The sequence below is a fragment of the Heterodontus francisci genome, chromosome 1, assembly GCF_036365525.1.
Source record: "Heterodontus francisci isolate sHetFra1 chromosome 1, sHetFra1.hap1, whole genome shotgun sequence".
NCBI lineage: Eukaryota > Metazoa > Chordata > Chondrichthyes > Heterodontiformes > Heterodontidae > Heterodontus > Heterodontus francisci.
Window position 1 is genome coordinate 136809784 of NC_090371.1, and position 22302 is coordinate 136832085.

At 44.7% G+C, this 22302-nt stretch overlaps 1 protein-coding gene across 10 annotated transcripts in view; it reads left to right on the top strand.

The window, feature by feature from the left end:
* rbm47 (RNA binding motif protein 47) overlaps nucleotides 1-22302 on the top strand; it is a 313372-nt gene that overhangs the window by 249950 nt on the left and 41120 nt on the right. For 2 of the 10 annotated variants that reach the window (XM_068036393.1, XM_068036464.1), the window contains exon 1: nucleotides 8276-8359. The exons of 4 other annotated variants lie outside the window; for them this stretch is intronic. The gene's annotated coding sequence lies outside the window, so the exon portion shown is untranslated. Of the gene's footprint in view, nucleotides 1-8255; nucleotides 8406-22302 lie in introns of those variants that run through there. 4 more of the 10 variants (XM_068036415.1, XM_068036399.1, XM_068036455.1 and 1 more) reach the window with 4 other exon arrangements.

Below are 22302 nucleotides of genomic sequence, written 5' to 3' on the forward strand. Positions count from 1 at the left end.
TAAATTCATTTGCATTTGTGAAAATTTGCATCAACTTCTTTTCATGAGACATCAGTTGTTTGTTGTGCACTTATGAAAAACCTTCATAGATTTAGTGATTTGTGTTCTGGATTCATTCCGGTGCACAATGATTCATTTAGCAACAGTTATACATTTGACAGCCAACCAGCAGCAGTGATTGAACACTGGATTCCCATTCAGAGGGCACATATTCAAATAACTGCCTCCAACTGTCACAGCCCAGCAGCTTTAGCACAAGAGAAATGAGTTCCCATTCAGAGGTACAAAAGCAAATTGCTGCAGTTGCTGGAAATCTAAAATAAGAACAGAAATTGCTGGAAATAATCAGCAGATCAGGCAGCATTTGTGGAGAGAGAAACAGAGTTAATGGCTGGGATTTTACTAGCCCCTGGGTGGCGGTCCAGGATGCAGGGGAGCCGCGTCAGGAGGGGTCCCTGATGCAGTCCCACTGCTGGGCCAGTTTCCCAGTGGCAGGAACTGTAGCGGCATCAGCTGCCCAACGAACCGGAGGCAGGTGGCCAATATAAATAATTAAAGGGCCAATTGGAGGCCAGTTTCTCGGGCCGCCAGTGGAGCAGCTCCCCCCTCCCCCCACCATGTTGGGAGGCTGCATGAAGGTTGCCTCCCAGCGGCTTCCCGGAGAAGGCCATCGCATCTGGAGGCTCCATGGCCCAGGGAGGGGGCTTCCACTGGCAACGGCTGCCCTCGTGGCCCTGGCGCCACCACTGGAGAGGTTTCCCCTCCAATCACTGGGGCCTGTCTGCCTGGCCCTGGCACAGGAACAAATTTTTTACCTCCCCTGTGAGGACACCTCAAAATGAAGGCACCCTCTGGTTCTTCTTGCAGCCTCAGCAGTGGCAACCTCTCTCGGTGGTGCTGCCGAGGCTGCAGAGCTTCTGGCCCTCTGATTGGGCCAGCAGCGTGGAGAGCCAGCCCGCCGACCTTAATTGGCTGCTGCCGGGAAGATTGACACCATGGTCCCGCTAGCCGCCTGCATGGGCTCAGGACCTGCATATGGTCCCAACATCAGAACTCACCCCATGCTGGGAAAATCCTGGCCAATATTTCAGTTCGATGTTCTGATGAAAGGTCACAGACCTGAAAAGGTAACTCTGTTTCACTCTCCACAGATGTTGCCAGACCTGTCGAGTATTTCCAGCACTTTGTTTTTATTTCAGATTTCCAGCATCTGCGGTATTTTGCTTCCACTTTCTCCTACCAGGTCATTGGCCTAAGGGGCTGGGATGTTTCTAAATCAGGAGTTTCCACACTCAGGTCATCAGTCGGAACCCAGCATACAATTGGCATAGGTTCATGGGGTGAACTTTGCCGAAACCAGAAGAAATGGGGCCCACATGGGGCATCAAGACTGGGGTTGGAGCCTGGAACTGAAAGATTAGAGGGTCAGATTTTTTCCAAGATCCATAAAGTGGCCTCCTGATACAATAGTTGGTGGTGGGAGTTATCAGTTGGATCCTGTATCCCCCTTGGAGTCATATGCGCAGGTGCACTATTGTCCAAGAAAAACAAATGTGTTTCCTCCAGAGGAATGGGATGTGGTACTGAAGGTTTTCCTTCCATTATTGGGAGATTGTTCATGCTGCTGGGATAGTCCTCACCATGAATCACCATCGTTATGAGAGAGAGCAAAAAGGGGAGAGGAGAGGGTACATAAACATTGATATTTTCATCACATTTCAAAGGTGATTATCTTTTTAAATCTCTCATATATTTTACCTTTTGTGACACAGATACCAGGGTATACCTGTAAATGCTTCCTATTCACAGTCTCCAGTTTGTATGTCATTCTCATCATAGTTCAGATGCTTTTAATGAATAACACTCTCTTATACACGCTCCTCAAGCAATAATTATGCACTCTCCTCAAGCAGTAGTGTTTGCGTTGTTTCTGGCTTTTAGTAGTTTCAATTTTGAGAGATGAAATTAATAAATGAAATGACTGACATTTGTATATAGCATCTTTCATGGCCCCGGAACATCCCAAAGTGCTTTACAACCAATGAAGGACTACTTTTGAGGTGTAGTCACTGTTGTAATGTAGACAATGTGGCAACCAATTTATGCACAGCAAGGTCCCACAAACAGCAATAAAATAAATGGCCAGATCATCTATTTTTAGCGATGTTGGTTGAAGGATAAATGTTGGCCAGGACACCAGGAGCACACCCCTGCTCTTCTTTGAATGGTACTATTTTATGTCCACCTGAGAGAGAAATTGGGGCCTCAGTTTAACGTCTTTTCCAAAAGACTGCCTCAGTGCTGCACTGATGTGTCAGCATAGATTATGTGCTGAAATCCTGAAATGGGGTTTTAACCCATGACCCACTGACTCTGTGGTGAGAGTGCAACACTGAGTCAAGGCTGACACTTGTATTATTTAAGTGCAGCTTGATTTACAAAGGGTACTGAACGGTGAAATAATGTTGAAAAGTAGAAAGTGAACCTGATTATACTGAAACAACAGAAACAACTTACAGAGCACTCCCTCGCTCCTCCCACAAAATTCAATCACTATTGCTTCTGTAAATGAGACACAGATCTGACCTTCAAGGACGTGAGAAGTTAGCCTACAAGGAGAAGTAGCCAGCAGCAACTTGGAATAATCAGTCAGCTGATCAGTCACCTAACAGAGCTTCAATTTCCTCATACATTATGATATCTCAGTGGACTCAATGGGCTCTGTGACAACAGCAATCAGTTTTTTTTTAACCATTCATAGCTACAGTGCACTAGAGTTGAATGAAGTGATTCCATAGCCACTAGTATAATAGAATGTCTCAGTTTTTGGAACTAGCTACCAGTATTGTTAATTAATAAGCAATTTAGAAGAGTTACTATATCTCATGGAGCATCACCTTGTGAAAAAATATTTAGTGGCCTCTTCTGTTTAATGGGAAAGGAGAACAGTATTTATTTTTGGCAAAACAATATCTTGTGCAAGCAACATGATACACACTTCAATATATGTTCTTTGTTTTTGAACAGAAAAAGGGGTTGGGAAATATTTTTTGCAAGGACATGTGAGGCCACTTTTCACTGCCTCTGCCTGGTGTGAACAGAGAGTTAGTACTCGAAAAATTGCAGATCCAAACTTACTGCACCGATCTGCTTGACTCCATTTCGAGCTGGTGTTGGAAATGGGTGGTCAGAGCACACAGCTGACACTGGCAGGTGCTTCATTAAGACATGGATATCGGGGTCCTATGACGTACATAGGACCCCAAAGCAATTTTCAGGTACTAATGGATGGCAGTGGGCCATATTAGGTGCAGGACAGCCTAACCAGTGGTCCTTAATGGGACCATCTGCAAGAAACAACATAGGTAAGTTTCTAAATTATTTTTATAGGACCAAGACCAAGAAAGTCTTGACTTTCAGATCGGCTTTGGGGAGGAGCATTGATTTCCCACATTTCCTGATTGGCAAACTGCATGTAAATACTGATTCATGTCTGGGGCCTTTTACTGAGGGCATTGGGTATGTGGCACCATCATTCCACCCACTGCCCGCCCAATATCTGTCAACAATTAGAATGGGTCCGTGTATACTTAGTATGCTGCAGGTTCATTACATATATCCTGTATAGTGTTATAGAATTAAGTTGTTAGAGTAAAATGAACACTGTGTCATAGGATCTTACTGCACAAAAGGAGGCCATTTGGCCCATTGTGCCTGTGCTAGTTTGTTGAACGAGCTATCCAATTAGTCTCATTCCCCCATTCCCAGTTTTATGTTCTGCTGTGGTGTCTGTTGGGTTATTTATCTAATATTAATATGAGGAGGCAGAGGCATAGTGGTAATGTCACTAAACAAGTAACTTAGAGCCCCAGGCTAATGATCTGAGGACATGGATTTGAATCCCACCACAGCAGATGCTGGAACTTGAATTCAATTAATAAAAATCTGGATTTAAAAAAGCTAGTCTACTGGTGATCATGAAATCACTGTTGATTGTTGTAAAAACCCAACTGATTCACTAATGTCCTTTAGGGAAGAAAATCTGCCATCCTTACCTGGTCTGGCCTACATGTGCCTTCAGACCCACAGCAATGTGGTTGACTCTTAAATGCCCTCTGAAATGGCCTAGCAAACCACTCAGTTGTATCAAACTGCTAAAAAATCTAAGAAAATGAATGAAACCAGACGGACCACCCGGCATCGACCCAAGCACCAGAAATGACAACGGCAAACCCAGCCCTGCCGACCCTGCAAAGTCCTCCTTACTAACATTGGGGGGCTTGTGCCAAAATTGGGAGAGCTGTCCCACGGACTAGTCAAGCAGCAGTCTAACATAGTCATACACACGGAATCATACCTGACAGACAATATCCCAGATACCACCATCACCATCCCTGAGTAAGTACTCAGTGTGTATGACCCACCAGAGGTGGTGGCACAGTGGTATACAGTCAGGAAGGAATTGCCCTAGGAGTCCTCAACATTGAGTTCAGGCCCCATGAAGTTTCATGGCATCAGGTCAAACATGGGCAAGAAAACATCCGCAAATTACCACCTACCGCACCACACCCCCCGCCCCCTCAACCCTCGGCTGCTGAATGAGTGCTTCTCCATGTTGAACACCACTTGGAAGAAGCATTGAGGATGGCAAGGGCACAAAATGTACTCTGGGTGGGGGACTTCAATGTCCATCACCAAGAGTGGCTCGGTAGCACCATTACTGACCAAGCTAGCTGAGTCCTAAAGGACATAGCTGCTAGACTGGGTCTGCTGCAGGTGGTGAGGGAACCAACAAGAGGGGAAAACCTACTTGACCTCGTCCTCACCAATCTACCTGTCACAGATGCGCCTGTCTATGACTGTATTGGTAGGAGTGACCACCACACAGTCCTTTTGGAGACGAAGTCCTGTCTTCACACTGAGGGCACTCACCATCATGTTCTGTGGCACTACCACCATGCTAAATGGGATAGATTTCAAACAAATCTAGCAACTCAAAAGTGGGCATTCATGAGGTGATGCGGGCCATCAGCAGCAGCAGAATTGTATTCAACCACAATCTGTAATCTCATAGCCCAGCATATCCCCCACTCTACCCATTACTGTCTAGCCGGGGGACCAACACTGGTTCAATGAAGATTGCAGGAGGACATGCCAGGAGCAGCACCGGGCATACCTCAAAATGAGGTGTCGGCCTGGTGAAGCTACAAAACTGGACTACCTGCATGCCAAACAGCGGAAGCAGCATGCAATAGACAGGGCTAAGCGATCCCACAACCAACGGATCAGATCTAAGCTCTGCAGTCCTGCCCCGTCCAGTTGTTAATGGTGGTGGACAATCAAAACAACTAACAGTAGGAGGAGGCTCCACAAATATCCCCACCCTCAATGATGGGGGAGCCCAGCACATCAGTGCAAAAAATAAGACTGAAATATTTGCACCCGTCTTCAGCCAGAAGTGTCAAGTGGATGATCTGTCTCAACCTCCTCCTGAGGTCCCCAGCATCACAGACACCAGTCTTCAGCCAATCTGATTCACTCCATGTGATATCAAGAAATAGCTGAAGGCACTGGATACTGCAAAGGCTATGGGCTCTGCCAGGAGCAGCACAAGACGTACCTAAAAATGAGGTGTCAGCCCGGTGAAGCTACAATACAGGATCACTTGCATGCCAAACAGCAGGAGCAGCCAAGTGGCCTCTTTCTGTGCCGTAAACTTTCTATGATTCTATGAACATTCCAGCAATAGTACTGAAGACTTGTGCTCCAGAACTAGCCACACCCCTAGCCAAGCTGTTCCAGTATAGCTACAACACTGGCATCTACCCAGCAATGTGGAAAATTGCCCAGGTATGTCCTGTGCACAAAAAACAGGACAAATCCAACCCGGCCAATTACCACCTTATCAGTCTACCCCCGATCATCAGCAAAGTGATAGAAGGGGTCGTCGACAGTGCTATCAAGCGGCACTTGCTCAGCAATAACCTGCTCACTGATGCTAAGTTTGGGTTCCGCCAGGGCCACTCAGCTCCTGACCTCATTACAGCCTTGGTCCAAACATGGACCAAGGAGCTGAACTCCAGAGGTGAGGTGAGAGTGACTGCCCTTGATATCAAGGCAGCATTTGACTGAGTATGGCATTAAGGAGCCCTAGAAAAACTGGTGTCCATGGGAATAACGGGAAAACTCTCTGCTGGTTGGAGTCATACCTAGCACAAAGGAAGATGGCTGTGGCTGTTGGAGGTCAGTCATCTCAGTCCCAGGACATCACTGCAGGAGTTCCTCAGAGTAGTATCCTAGGCCCAACCATCTTCAGCTACCATCAATGACCTTCCTCCATCATAAGTCAGAAGTGGGGATGTTCGCTGATAATTGCACAATGTTCAGCACCATTCATGACTCCTCAGATACTGAAGCAGCCCATGTTCAGATGCAGCAAAACCTGGATAACATCCAGGCTTGGGCCGATAAGTGGCAAATAACATTCGTGCCGCATAAGTGCCAGGCAATGACCATCTCAAACAAGGGAGAATCTAACCATCTCCTCTTGACCATCAGTGGCATTACCATCGCTGAATCCCCCACTATCAACATCCTGGGGGCGTCACCACTGCCCAGAAACTGAACTGGATCAGCCACATAAATGCTATGGCTACAAGAGCAGGTCAGAAGCTGGGAATTCTGCAGCGAGTAACTCACCTCCTGTCTCCCCAATGCCTATCCACCATCTGCAATACACAAGTCAGGAGTGTGATGGAATACTCTCCACTTGCCTGGATGGGTGCAGCTCCAACAACACTCAAGAAGCTTGACACCATCCAGAACAAAGCAGTCTACTTGGTTTGCACCCCATCCAACACCTTCAACATTCACTCCCTCCACCACTGACGCACACTGGAAGCAGTGTGTACCATCTACAAGATGCACTGCAGCTCCTTCGACAGCACCTTCCAAACCTGCGACCTCTACCACCTAGAAGAACAGGGGCAGCAGATGCATGGGAACACCACCACCTGCAAGTTCCCCTCCAAGCCACACACCGTTCTTACTTGGAACTGTATCACCATTCCTTCTCTGTCACTGGGTCAAAATCCTGGAATTCCATCCCTAACAGCACTGTGGGTCTATCTACCCCCCCAAGGACTGCAGTGGTTCAAGAAGGCAGATCACCACAATAAATGGTGGTCGAGCCAGCAATGCCCACATCACCCAAACAAATTTTTAAAAATTAAATTATTTGTTTCAATTTAATTATGAGCGAAACCTTAGTTCAGCACCACAATTAATTTGTTTCATATAAAAGTGCAAACAGAGCTGCCCAAAGCGGATTAAGTAGTAACCAACCTGGTTATATGTATCCATATTTGTTTAAGCTTGCAAGTGCTAAGAGTTAAATGTTTTCCAGATTGCTTAGTGTTTTGCAGCCTGTTGAACTGTGGGAGCATTGTGACTTGTATCCCAAACAATATGTAGGTATATCTTCGGCCTGATTCAGCTCTTGGCTGCCTAAAAAGGTGTGCTGTTTGCTTTGCCTAAGTGTTCCTGCGGCCTGGTTTACTGTCACTATGTACAGTCTGTTTTTAATGTCATGAATCATTCTTTTGCCATCCCTGCCCACTATTGAATTCAGTTTACAAATGAGAACAGTTTGTTTTTCACTAATTCTTATTAGTGGAACTACACAACACACCGATAAGCCCATTGATTCACCACATGAATTTTTCATTGCAGCATTTTAATTTATCAAGCTGAAGCTGCACAGTTCCACAATAGAATGCACTGACATAGAAATGAAAGTAGAAAAGGAAATTGTAAGTAAATGAGGAGGGAAGCAAACAAATAGTTTAAATAATCATAAGCATCAATTTAAAAAAAAAACAAAATTCCTTATCTTATTGGATTCTCCCCAAATGTAAGTTTGCACTGTGTACATTAGGGAGAGGCTATTTACATATGATTAATTTTCTCCCTTGTCGATTCCTTCATAAAATGCTTTCTTTCAAAATCTCAACTTTGTGAAACTGTCAAGGCTTCATTCCCCTTTTTCATCCCTCAAGTTTTGCCTTGATGTGTTCTGGAATCCACTAGTTACACACTCGGGTTACCATCAATTTTCAAACTGATTATGAATTTACAGCAACAGGTAGGTTAAAGCCTACCCCACCCACCAAAGCTTTTTTCCAATTGCCCTCAGCAAATGACTTCTTAGGAATTTAAATAACTGGGGATTATTGACCAATGAAGAGACATAAGTATACTATAATAGAGTTGCACAATTCTTGTGATCTGGAGGAAAGGCTTCTCTTTTGGATCAGGCTTCAGTGCTAACCCAACTTGTCAAACCCAGGAAAACTAAAAGGTACAGCTGACTTTCTTTTTACAACTACAGAATGTAACATTGTGAGGTAAATAAAGTAGAAAGCTCTTGTGTTAAGTTATTTGTAGTAATCATTTGCCTTCAATGTCATATTGTTCTAAGGCTAGTGGTAAATTAAACAATTAATTTATCTTCCGTAAAGTACCTTCTTATTGAGGTCCATTTCAAAAGTAAGTTGAAATGTGTGGTTTCTATTTACCCATAGTGAAAATAGATGGGAACTTTGCCTACTGATTTGCTGTTTATTTGCTGTTAAGAGTTAACAGTTTTACGATATTTAGTCAAAAGGGGCTGTTTTCCATGATCTAAACAGGTGAACATACAAAGCCAGTTTGCTACATTAATTCAGTATAAACAGTAGGTGACAGTGAAGGTGCAGTTTTTAGATACACAAGTATTTGATAAACTGGGATTATAGTATAGCATATAGATTCAAATCTGAATCTGAGAATATGCACTCTTTCAGGTAAGTAAAATTATCTGAGTTGTGTTTATTGTGGTTGTTAGCCTTACTTCTGTTTTTATAATCTAAATTTGCATCCTCTAGAATCAATAGCTATCGTCGTTTCAAAACCCATTCTTTAAGTGCAAAGTGAACACTTAATTCATGATGCATACTTTATGCAAAACTGCTACTTTTCCCATGAGAATCTATGGATGAACAAAACCAAAGGGTTAATATCATATTATCTTGTAAAGTCAGGGCCTTAAGACCATTCTATTCATTTTTTTCTTTATAATTATTAACTCCACTAAGACGTCAATATGCAACTCTACCCAGCAGCAAATCTGATTGCCTAATTTCTCATCTGCTTCAAAGTTCCAAAGGACTAGACTTACTCCAAAGATCAGGGGTTAGGCACAAGTTGTTTCGCTTTGTAGCTCAATTATACAGATATAGCAGAATTTACAGATACGACAGTTGTATTATTTTCTCCAGATTGGCAGATTCAGGCAATAGGAGACTGTGATTAGTACAAGTCAGACAGTGGTACCACGAGTTAATCAGTAACCTGATGTTGCCTTAGGTTTCCTTGGTGCAAGGTACTCATTAGAGTGAGGTCAACTGTCAACTGAAAAGAGTTACTAACGTTTATAGGTGTGTGACAACTAACTGAAAAAGCTTAATAATTCTTTAATGTTGTCAAAATATATTTGTGAATGTATCCCACAATCTTTGAAAAAATCTTGCTAGTACACAAAAATAGATTTATGTTATCTTATGGGAAAATGTACTTGCAGATAATATGGTTAATAGCATTTAGGGATTTCAACAAAAAAATTAGATAAATTTGCCAGTGTCTGGGAACATTTTATTGAAAGTTCTTTCTCATTTTTTAAAGAGGGAACAATATGTAATTTCTTTTTTCCCTAAAAATCATAATCCTTTAATTTTATCAGCCTCCTAATTAATTTCCTAAAATCAGAACATGTAGATAATAGTGCCTGAGTACTAATCATATTGTAATTAAAATAAAATAAAGATCAAAATATAATTTTCAGGTGAAGCACGGTTTAAGGGCAAGGATAATTAATCAGGGCGTGCAGATGTAGTCCAATACCAATTTTAAATAGAATAATAGAATCACACAGCACAGAAGGAGGCCATTCAGCCCATTGTGACTGTACCAGCTCTTTGTATCAGCTATTCAATTAGTCCTACTCCCCTGCTCTTTCCCTTATAGTCCTGTGTTTTTTTTCCTTATCAAGTATTTATCCAATTCCATTTTGAAAGTTATTAATGAATCTGTTTCCTCCACACTTTCAGGTAGTGCATTCCAGAGCATAACAACTCACTGCATAAAAAAATTCTCCTTGTCTCCCATCAGTTCTTTTCCCAATTATCTTAAATATGTGTCTTCTAATTGCTAACACTCCTGCAGTGGAAACATTTTCTCCCTATATTCACTCTCAAAACCTTTCATGATGTTGAACGCCTCTGTTAAACTTCTTTGCTCTAAGGAGAACATTCTCAGCTTCTCTAGTCTCTACATAACTGAAGTCCCTCATCCCTTGTACCAGTCTAGTCAATGTCCTCTGCAACCTTTCTACGGTCTTAACAGTCTTCCTAAAGTGTGGTATCCAGAATTGGACAGAAATACACCATTAGAATTCGAATGCGAGTCTATAGGACCCTCCTGTCCCTGCACAGTTACCTCTGGAGTCCCACAGGGATCTATCCATAGCTCCCTTCTATTCTTCATTTTTATGCTGCCCCTCAGTGCTATCATCCAAAGGCATGCCATCAGGTTACACATGTATCCTGACAGCACCCAGCTTTACCTCTCCACCACCTCGCTGAACCCTTCCACTGCCTCTGTGTTGTCAGCCTGCTTGTCTGACATCCATTCCTGGATAAGAACATAAGAAATAGGAGCAGGAGTAGGCCATTCGGCCCTTCAAGCCTGCCCCACCATTAAATAAGATCATGGCTGATCTGTACCAGGCCTCAACTCCTCTTTCGGGCCTGCTCTGCCTAACCCTCAACTCCCCGAGATTTCAAAAATCTATCTACCTCCTCCTTAAATACATTTAGTGACCTAGCCTCCACAACTCTCTGAGGCAAAGAATTCCAGAGATTCACCACCCTCTGAGAGAAGAAATTCCTTCGCATCTCAGTTTTAAATGTGTGCCCACTTATTCTGTAACTATGTCCCCTAGTTCGAGATTCCCCCACTAGTGGAAACATCTTCTCAACATCTACCCTGTCGAGCCCCCTTAAAATCTTATATGTTTCTATAAGATCACCTCTCATTCTTCTAAGCTCCAATGAATAAAGGCCTAACCTATTTAGCCGTTCTTGATAGGACAGCCCATTCATCCCAGGAATCAGCCAGGTGAACATTTTCTGAACTGCCTCCAGTGCTAGTATATCCTTCTTTAAAAACGGGGGACCAAAACTGTACACAGTACTCCAGGTGCGGCCTCACCAACACCCTGTACAGTTGTAACAAGACTTCACTATTTTTAAACTCTAACCCCTTAGCAATAAAGGCCAAAATTCCATTATCCTTCCTAATTACTTGCTGCACCTGCATACTAACCTTTTGTGTTTCACACACAAGAACACGCAGATCCCTTTTACTGCAGTATTTTGTAGTCTTCCTCCATCTAAATAATAATCTGCCTTTTTATTTTTCCTACCAAAGTGGATGACCTCACACTTTCCCACATTGAACACCGCCTGCCAAGTTTTTGCCCACTCACTTAACCTATCTACATACCTTTGCAGATTTTTGTGTCCTCGTCACTCCATGCCTTCCCACCTATTTTTGTATCGTCAGCAAATTTGGATATACTACACTCTGTCCCTTCCTCTAAGTCATTAATGTAGATAGTAAATAGCTGAGGCCCTAGGACCAATCCCTGTGGCACCCCACTGGTTACAGCTTTCCAATCTGAAAAAGACCCACTGATCCCAACTCTCTGCCTTCTGTGTGTTAGCCAATCCTCAATCCATGCCAATACATTACCCCCAATAGCCTGAGCTCTTATTTTGTGCAATAACCTTTTATGTGGCACCTTATCAAACACCTTCTGAAAATCCAAATACACAATATCTACCAGTTCCCCTTTATCCACTCTGCTTGTTATATCCTCAAAGAACTCTAACAAATTTGTCAAACATGATTTCCCTTTCATAAAACCATGTTGACTCTGTTTGATTGCATTATGTTTTTCTAAATGTCCTGCTATTTCTTCCTTAATAATCGACTCAAGCATTTTCCCAATTACTGATGTTAAGCTAACTGGTCTATAGTTTCCTGCTTTCTGCCTCCCTCTTTTCTTGAATAGGGGTGTCACATTAGCAGTTTTCCAATCCGCTGGTACCCTACCGGAATCCAATGAGTTTTGGTCTATTATGACCAATGCCTCCACTATCTCTGCAGCCACTTCTTTTAAAACCCTTGGGTGCAGGCCGTCAGGTCCTGGCGACTTGTCTGCCTTCAGTCCCATCAGTTTGTCCAGCACCTTTTCCCTCGTGATAGTGATTATTACAAGTTCCTCCTTCCCATTAACACCTTGCTCATCTATTATTGTTGGGATGTTTATAGTGTCCTCCACTGTGAAGACTGATGCAAAATATTGGTTTAAATTATCTGCCATTTCCCTGTTTCCTTGTTATTAATTCCCCATTCTCATCCTCTAAGGGTCCCACACTCACTTTAGCTACTCTCTTCCTTTTAATATACCCATAGAAGCTCTTACTGTTCATTTTTATATTTCTTGCCAATTTACTCTCATAATCAATTTTCTCTCTCTTTATTAGTTTTTTAGTCATCCGCTGATGGTTTCTAAAAACTTCCCAATCCTCTGGCCTACCACTCATTTTCGCCTTATTGTACGCCTTTGCTTTTGATTTGATACTCTCCTTAACTTCCTTTGTTATCCACGGGTGGTTCATCGTTCTCTTTGAGTCCTTCCTTCTGACTGGAATAAATGTTTGCTGAGTGTTATGAAATATCTGCTTAAAAGTCTGCCACTGCTCATCCACTGACTTCCCCTGTAGTCTATCTTCCCAGCCTGCTTTAGACAACTCTTTCTTCATACCTCTGTAATTGCCCTTGTTTAAGGTGAAGACACTGGTTTGAGACCCGAGTTGCTCACCTTCAAACTGAATTTGAACTTCTACCATGTTATGATCGCTTCCCCCAAAGGATCCTTAACTATGAGATCTCTTATTAATCCTACCTTATTACACAATACCAAATCTAAAATAGCCTGTTCCCTGGTAGGTTCTGCAACATATGCTCTAAGTAACAATCCCTAAGGCACTCTACAAATTCGTCTTCCATGCTACCCTTGCCAATTTGATATGTCCAGTCTATATGCAGATTAAAATTACCCATGATAATTGCAGTGCCCTTCTTACACGCCTCCATTATTTCCTGATTTATATCTTGCCCTACAAAGAGGCTACTCTTCGGGAGCCTGTAGACCACTCCCACCTGTGATTTCTTTTCCTTGCTATTCCTTATTTCCACCCAAACTGATTCTACATCACGATCTATTACACCTATATCATTACTCACAACTGCACTGATCCCTTCCTTTAATAGCAAAGCTACCCCACCTCCTTTTCCTTTCTGCCTATTCTTCTGGAACGCTGAATATCCTTGAACATTTAGATTCCAGTCTTGGTCATCCTGCACGTCTCCGTGATAGCTATTAAATCATATTCATTTATTTCTATCTGTGCCGTCAGCTCATCTATCTTGTTACAAATGCTACGGGCATTCAGATAAAGAGCCTCAAGCTTTGACTTTTTACCATTTTTATCTACTCTGGTTCTAATTTCTGCTGTACTCTTGTGCTTGTATTTTCTGTCCCTTCCTGTCACACTCTAATTAATGTATGCTCCTTCACTACCCTGCACCTCTGCTCTCTCGTTACTATTCGACTTTTTAAACTTCCCTTCAATTGAACCCTCCCCCCCACTATTAGTTTAAAGCCTTATCTACAACCCTAGTTATACTATGCGCCATGACACTGGTCCCAGCATGGTTCAAGTGAAGCCCATCCCAACGGAACAGCTCTCTCTCTCCCCAGTACTGGTGCCAGTGTCCCATGAATCATAACCCATTTCTCCCACACCAATCTTTGAGCCACACATTTACCTCTCTACTCTTATTTACCCTATGCCAATTAGCACGTGGCTCAGGTAGTAATCTGGAGATTATTACCTTTGTGATTCAGCTTTTTAATTTGGCCCTGAGCTGCTTATAGTCCCTCAGCAGAACCTCTTTCCTAGTCCTGCCTATGTCGTTGGTACCTACGTGGAGCACGACAACTGGATTTTTCCCCTCCCACTCCAAGTTCCTCTCCAGCCTAGAAGAGATGTCCTTAACCTTGGCACCAGGTAGGCAACACAGTCTTCGGGACTCTCTATCTTTGCTACAGAGAACAATATCTATTCCCCTAACTATGCTATCCCCTACTACAACTACATTTCTCTTTTCTCCCCCCACTTGAATGGCTCTCTGAACCACAGTGCTGTGGTCAGTTTGCTCATCCTCCCAGCAGTCTGTGCCCTCGACACACCGGGAGCAAGAACCTCGTACCTATTGGATAAGGGCACTGGCTGAGACTCCTCCAAAGCTAAGTTCTGGATCCCCATACCTGCCTCACTCACAGTAACACCCTCCTGTCCCTGACCATGGTCCAGATTGGATGTAATTAATCAAAGGGGTGTGACTGTCTCCTGAAACACAGTGTCCAGGAAACTCTTCCCCTCCCTGATGTGTCACAGTGTCTGCAGTTCGGACTCCAGCTCATCAACTCGTAGCTGAAGTTCCTCGAGCAGCCAACACTTGCTGCAGATGTGGTCACCGTGGATCACACCGGCATCCACCAGCTCCCACATACTACAGCTGCAACACATCGCCTGCCCAGCCATCTCGATTCTATTTAATTAATTAATTTGGATCACAGTATTTAAGGAACAAAAAACTATTTAAGTATACTCTTAACCTGTAATGACATCACCTGATTTCAATTACTTGGCCAAAACCAAAAAAAAACAAGAAAAAAACAACACGAGACAAGGAAGAAGTAAAGAAATACCCACCAATCACTTACCAGCCCTCCTGTAACGTCACACATCAATTTTTGCTGGTCAAGCAGGTCCACAGAACAGAACAAAGCGCTCTCACCACCGCTGCTGCCACTGCTTCTGGTCTCAGACCTCGCTCTCCGTTGCTTTTATACCCCGGCTCCTCTCACCGCTGCAGCCGCTGCTTCTGGTCTCGGGCCTCGCTCTCCGCTGCTTTTATATCCCGTCTCCTCTCACCGCTGCAGCCGCTGCTTCTGGTGTGCTGCAATTTCCATCAATTAATATTGGGAAGACTGAAGCTAGTAGGCTGGATTTTTAAAGCCTACTGAGTATGGGTATGGAGGTGAGCGCGATTTGAAGATCACGTTCTCGGAGGTCAGCTCTGGGACCCGCTACCTCCGGAATGTGAAGCCATTTTTAAAGGGACATCGGGAGGGAAGGAACAGGTTGGGCGCTGCCTCCAGTGAAGTGCCTGTTGAGCTCATTGAAAAGCTCATTAACAGGCTTGTCAGCAGCAGCTTTTAATTTTCAAAGGCTGGGAAGGTGGAGGACGCCATGTGTGGAACACAGCAGGTTGTTTATGTTGTGATTACAGTGGGGTGCCATGAGGGCTCAGGGAAAGGCTGATTAAAATACAGCTGAGGTCCAAAAAGAAGTCCCGCTGCTTCAAAATTGCCACAGAGTGGCAATTGCTGCAGCTGTAAGACTTGCTTTTCTCAGTGGTGAGTGGCAGGAATCCGGAGAAGGGCGTGAGGCCACTGGCAGGGGAAGGCCTGGTGAACACACAAAGCCCAGCTGAGGGAGGGCAGATGGAAACAGGCTACTCTGACATTGCACAGAGCAGCCAGGATGAGCTGCAGCAGATGCAACCTCCTGGACAGCAGGAGGCCAAAGGAGCACAGCAGGGGGCTGCAAGGGGAGGAAGGCGCATCCCAAGACATTGGGTGCACAGCCCAAGAGTCAGCCCCCTGCAAATGACAGAGCTCCAGTGCCATAGGAGGGCAGATTGTCTCAGACCTGTGTGCTCTAATCCACAATGACCTGAGGATTCACAGCCTCCATGGCAGTCCCCTACATGCAGCCGTCAAGGTCTCCGTCGACCGAAACCTCTACGCACCGGGTCATTCCAGGGATCAGCTGTGGACCTAATTGGCATCTTGCAGTTGGCAGCTTATCGGGCCGTCAGGCAGGTCACAGATGCCATTTTCTGGAGGGTAGGGGACAACATCCACTTTGACACAGATGGACCTGCTCTGGCACAGAGGGTATTGGGTTTCACTTCCATCATTGGATACCCCCAGTTGCAGGGCATCATCGATTGCACCCATGTGGCCATCAAGGCACCCAGTGACCAGCCAGCCAGTGAGAATCATTCACAGAAATGGTTTCCATTTCCTCAACGTCCAACTGGTCTGCAACCACAACAAGAGCTCCCTCCATGTGTGCGCTCACTTTCTGGCAGCTGCCATGACTCCTCCATCAGTCCAGGCTGCCTCAATACTTCAATTCAACCCCCATAATGCTTGGATGGATCCAAGGGGGCAAGGGCAATCCATTGAAAAGATGGCTACCAACCCCTCTAAGGGAGCCCCAAAGAGAGGCACTGAGGCAAAACAACCAATGCCTCCTGCTCAGCAGGCCATCAGGCTTTTGAAGAAGCAATTCCAGTGCCTGGGCCAAACAGGTGGCACCCTCCAATACCCTCCTGCAAGAGTCTCTGTCATTGTGGTGGTCTGCTGCACTGTCCATGACATGGCTCTCCAGAGAGGTGTGGACCTTGAGCACAGAGAGGCTCTGGAAGGAGACAGCTCATCGGGAGGAGGAGCAGGAGGTAAGCGAGGAGGAAAAGGGGGCGGAGGGGGATAATACTGAATAGACAGGTGCCCCTGCTGCATGACGAGGTGGCCTCCTCCTGCCACACTCTGAGAAGAGAACCTCCTTCCTCACCCACACAGCCTACAGCATTGGATCCAGGTTGGCATCGATGAAGCAAAGGTCTGCCCTGCCCCTAGCGCCAGGCACCCTCAGTAATGGCTGCCATAGGAGTCAAGGGTTGGCCTGCTCAGTAGGTGTGACATTGATTGTTTTGCATCTGTGCCTTTGTCTGGGGCTCCTTAAAGGGGTCAGTAGCCACCTCTTCAAGGGATTTCTCTTGCCCCCTTTGGAGTCAGCCATCCACTTCAGGAGATGGAGTGAATTACCGAGGCAGCCTGGACTGGCGGAGATGAAAGAGTCAGGGCAGCGTCCAGGGAAGTGAGTGTACACAGATTAAACTCTCTTGTTGCGGTCACGGACCAGTTGGAAGTTGAGGGAGCGGAAGGCCTTCCTGTTGATAGATCTCACTAGCCAGTCCTTTGGTGCCTTGATGGCCACATGGGCGCAAGCGATGATGCCCTGCCTCTGTAGGAATCCACTGATGGCGGCAAACCCCCAATGCCCTGTGTGCCAGCACAGGCCCATTGTTGTCAAAGTAGTTTTACTGCCTGTCCTTCTGAAAAGGGCATCTGTCACCTAAGTGATGCTAAGTGCGAGATGCCACTTAGGTCCACAGCTGATCCCTGGAATGACCCAGTTGCATAAAAGGTCAGGGCACCTGATACCTTGCTGGCTGCAGGTGGGGGACTGCCATGAGGCCTCAGGTTATTGTGGATCAGAGCACACAGGACTGAGACTATTTGCCTGGATACGCACAGCCTCCTACAGCACTGGGACTCTGTCATTTGCAGGCAGCTGACTCTCGGGCTGTACACTCGATGACTTGGATAGCGCATTCCTCCCCTTGCAGCCCCACTCTGCTCCTCTGGCATCCAGCTGCCCAGGAGGTTGCAACTGCCACCAATCATCCTAGCTGCTCTGTCCAATGTCAGAGTAGCCTGTTCCCATCTGAACTCCCTCAGCTGGGCTTAGTATGTTAGCCTTCCCCTGCTAACCTCAGCTGCCACAATGATGCCAATGACCTCACATTCCACTCCAGTTTCATGGCACTCTCCAATGTAACATTTAACTCTTCCAGCTGCAACAATATCCACAATGACACACATCTGAGGCAGCTAGGCTTTATTTGCTGCCTCTGTTTTAAATTAAACAGCCCTTTCCATAGCCCTCACGTTCCTCAACAATGCTCACATCTTCACAACCACGTCGTGTTTGCCCCATTCCCAGCCTTTAAAAAATAGTTTCCTGCTCCTGACAAGCATGCTAATGAGAGCTTTAATGAACTTAACAGGGAATTAAATAAAAGTGTGTGCCCGACCTGTTCCCTCTCTGCCGGTGTCCCTTTTTTTTAGATTAGAACATTACAGCGCAGTACAGGCCCTTCGGCCCTCGATGTTGCGCCGACCTGTGAAACCATCTGACCTACACTATTCCATTTTCATCCATATGGCTATCCAATGACCACTTAAATGCCCTTAAAGTTGTCGAGTCTACTACTGTTGCAGGCAGGGCGTTCCACGCCCCTACTACTCTCTGAGTAAAGAAACTACCTCTAACATCTGTCCTATATCTATCACCCCTCAACTTAAAGCTATGTCCCCTCGTGTTTGCTATCACCATCCGAGGAAAAAGACTCTCACTATCCACCCTATCTAACCCTCTGATTATCTTATATGTCTCTATTAAGTCACCTCTCCTCCTCCTTCTCTCCAACGAAAACAACCTCAAGTCCCTCAGCCTTTCCTCGTAAGACCTTCCCTTCATACCAGGCAACATCCTAGTAAATCTCCTCTGCACCCTTTCCAAAGCTTCCACATCCTTCCTATAATGCGGTGACCAGAACTGCACGCAATACTCCAGGTGCGGTCTCACCAGAGTTTTGTACAGCTGCAGCATGACCTCGTGGCTCCGAAACTCGATCCCCCTACTAATAAAAGTGACGTTACGTTCTGGAGCCGGCGGATCCCATTGCCGACCTCCGTGAACTCAATCTCCAAATTGCGCTTGCCTGCTGACCCACACCAAGCAGGGTTTGAAAATCCGGCCCAAAGTGTCTGCAAAGAGATATAGATAGGTTAAGTGAGTGGGCAAAAATTTGGCAGTATAATGTGGGAAAATGTGAGGTTGTCCACTTTGGTGAGAAGAATAGAAAAGCAGAACATTATTTACATGGAGACAGACTGCAGAATGCTGCGGTACAGAGGGATCGGGGTGTCCTTGTACATGAACCATAAAAAGTTAGCAATGCAGGTACAGCAATTAATTAGGAAGGCAAATGGAATGTTGGCATTTATTGCAAAGGGGATGGAGTATAAAAGTAGGGAAGTATGATCTGATAGTCATTACGGAGGACATGGCTGCAGGACGACAAGGATTGGATTCTGAATATTTAGTTTAGTTTAGTTTAGAGATACAGCACTGAAACAGGCCCTTCGGCCCACCGAGTCTGTGCTGACCATCAACCACCCATTTATACTAATCCTACACTAATTCCATATTCCTACCACATCCCCACCCGTCCCTATATATTTCCCTACCACCTACCTATACTAGGGGCAATTTATGATGGCCAATTTACCTATCAACCTGCAAGTCTTTGGCATGTGGGAGGAAACCGGAGCACCCGGAGGAAACCCACGCAGACACAGGGAGAACTTGCAAACTCCACACAGGCGGTACCCAGAATTGAACCCGGGTCACTGGAGCTGTGAGGCTGCGGTGCTAACCACTGCGCCACTGTGCCGCCCCTTTTTCCCTTAGCAGAGGGGTCAATAACCAGGGGGCACAGATTTAAGGTAAGAATATTGAGGGCTATTTGATGTTCAAGAAGAATTGGAAACTAGGTAAAGGTGGAGGGGTAGCACTGTTAATCAAGGATGGCATTGGTGTAATAATTAGAGATGACCTTGGTTCAGGAGTTCAGGAAATAGAATCGGTTTGGGAGGAGATGAGGAATACTAGGAGAAAGAAGTCATAGAGTTATGCAGCACAGAAACAGGTCCTTCGGCCCATCGTGTCCATGCCGGCCATCAAGCACCTATCCATTCTAATCCCATTTTCCAGCACTTCGCCCGTAGCCTTGTATACTATGGTGTTTCAAGTGTTCATCTAAATACTTCTTAAATGTTGTGAGGGTTCCTGCCTCTACCGCCCCTTCAGGCAGTGCATTCCAGAATCCAAACACTCTCTGGGTGAAAACATTTTTCCTCAAATCCCCTCTAAACCTCCTGCCCCTTACCTTAAATCTATGCCCCCTGGTTATTGACCCCTCTGCTAAAGGAAAAAGTTTCTTCCTATCTATCATATCAATGCCCCTCATAATTTTGTATACCTCAATCAGGTCCCCACTCAGCCTTCTCTGCCCTAAAGAAAACAACAATAGCCTATCCAGTCTTTCTTCATAGCTGAAATGCTCCAGCCCAGGCAACATCCTGGTGAATCTCCTCTGCACCCTCTCCAGTGCAATCACATCCTTCCTATAGTGTGGTGACCAGAAGTGTACACAGTACTCCAGTTGTGGCCTAACTAGCATTTTATACAGTCACTAGTGGAAGTGGTCTACAGGCCTCCTAACAGTAACCATAATGTAGGACGAAGTATACAAGAAATATTGGGTGCTTGTGATAAAAGACAGGGAGTAATCATGGGTGATTTTATTCTACATATAAACTGGAAAAATCAGATTAGCAATAGTAGCCTGGATGAGGAGATCATGGAATGCTTTCAAGATAGTTTCTTAGAGCAGCACGTTCTGGAACCAACCAGAGTGCAGGTTATATTAGACTTGGTATTGTGCAATGTGAAAGGATTAATTAATGATCTCAGAGTAAAGGCACCTCTAGGGAGCAACGACCACAATATGATTGAATTTTACATCCAGTTTGAAAGAGAGAAGAGTGATTCTAAAAGTAGTCTTTTAAACTTAAATAAGGGCAAATATGTGGGCATGAAAGCTAAGCTAGCTGAAGTGAACTGGGTTACTAGGCTAGGAGATAGATCAATAGAGAAGCAGTGGCAGACATTCAAGGGGATATTTCAGAACATTCAGGATAAATATATTCCTACTGTAAAGAAAAATTCTAAGGGGAGGACCCACCATCCGTGGTTAACTAAAAAAAGTTAAAGAAAGCATCAAACTTAAGGAAAAGGCACATAATTGTGCAAAGGTGAGTGGCAGGTCAGATGATTGGTCAGAATGTAAAGAATGGCAGAGAATGACTAAAAGGTTAATCAGGAGAAAGAAATTAGAGTATGACAGGAAGCTAGCTAGACATGTAAAAACAGATAGCAAGAGTTTCTGCAGGTATTTAAAAAGGAAAAGAGTAAGTAAAGTGAGCGTTGGACCTCTAGAGAGTGTGAATAGGGAGTTAATAGTAGATAATAAGGAAATGGCGGATGAACTGAACAATACTTTGCTTCTGTCTTCACTACAGAGGATACAAAAAAATTCAAGTAAAAGCTGTGAAGGAAGAGAGGAACTTGGTGAAATTATAATCACCAGGGAAGCAGTACTGACCAAACTGATGGAACTGTGGGCTGACAAGTCCCTGGGTCTTGATGGGCTTCTTCCTAGGGCTTTAAAAGAGGTGGCTAATGAGATAGTAGATGCATTGGTGTTAATATTTTAAAATTTGCTAGATTCTGGAAAGGTTCCATCAGACTGGAAAATAGCAAATATAACCCCTCTATTCAAGAAGGGGGTGGAGGCAGAAAACAGGTAACTATATGCCAGTTAGCTTAACATCTGTCTTGGGGAAGGTGTTAGAATCGATCATTAAGGAGGCTGTCGCTGGGCACTTAAAAAAACTCAAGGTAATTGGGATTAGTCAGCATGGCTTTATGAAAGGGAGATTATGTTTAACCAATCTATTGGAGGTCTTTGAAGGAGTATCATGTGCTGTGGATAAAGGGGTGCCTGTTGACAGACTGTACTTGGATTTCCAAAAGGCATTTGACAAGGTGCCACATAAAAGGTTATTGCGCAAAATAGGAATCCCTTGTGTAGTGGATAACATATTAGCATGGATAGAAGATTGGCTGGCTGGTAGAAAACAGAGAGTATGCATAAATGGGTCCTTTTCTGATTGGTAGGATGTGACGAGTTGAGTCCTGTAGGGATCTGTGCTGAGGCCTCAACTTTTTACAATTTAAATCAATGACTTAGATGAGGAGAGAGATGGCTTGGTAGCTAAATTTGCAGATGACACAAGATAGGTAGGAAAGTATGTTTTGAAGAGGACATAAGGAAGTTGCAGACCAATATAGATAGGTTGAGTGAGTGGGCAAAAATCTGGCAGATGGAATATAATGTGGGAAAATGTGAAGTTGTTCACTTTGGCAGGAAGAATAAAAAAAAGTAGAGTATTACTTAATTGGAGAACGACTGCAGAATTCTGAGGTGCAGAGGGATCTAGGTGTTCTAGTGCATGAGTCACAA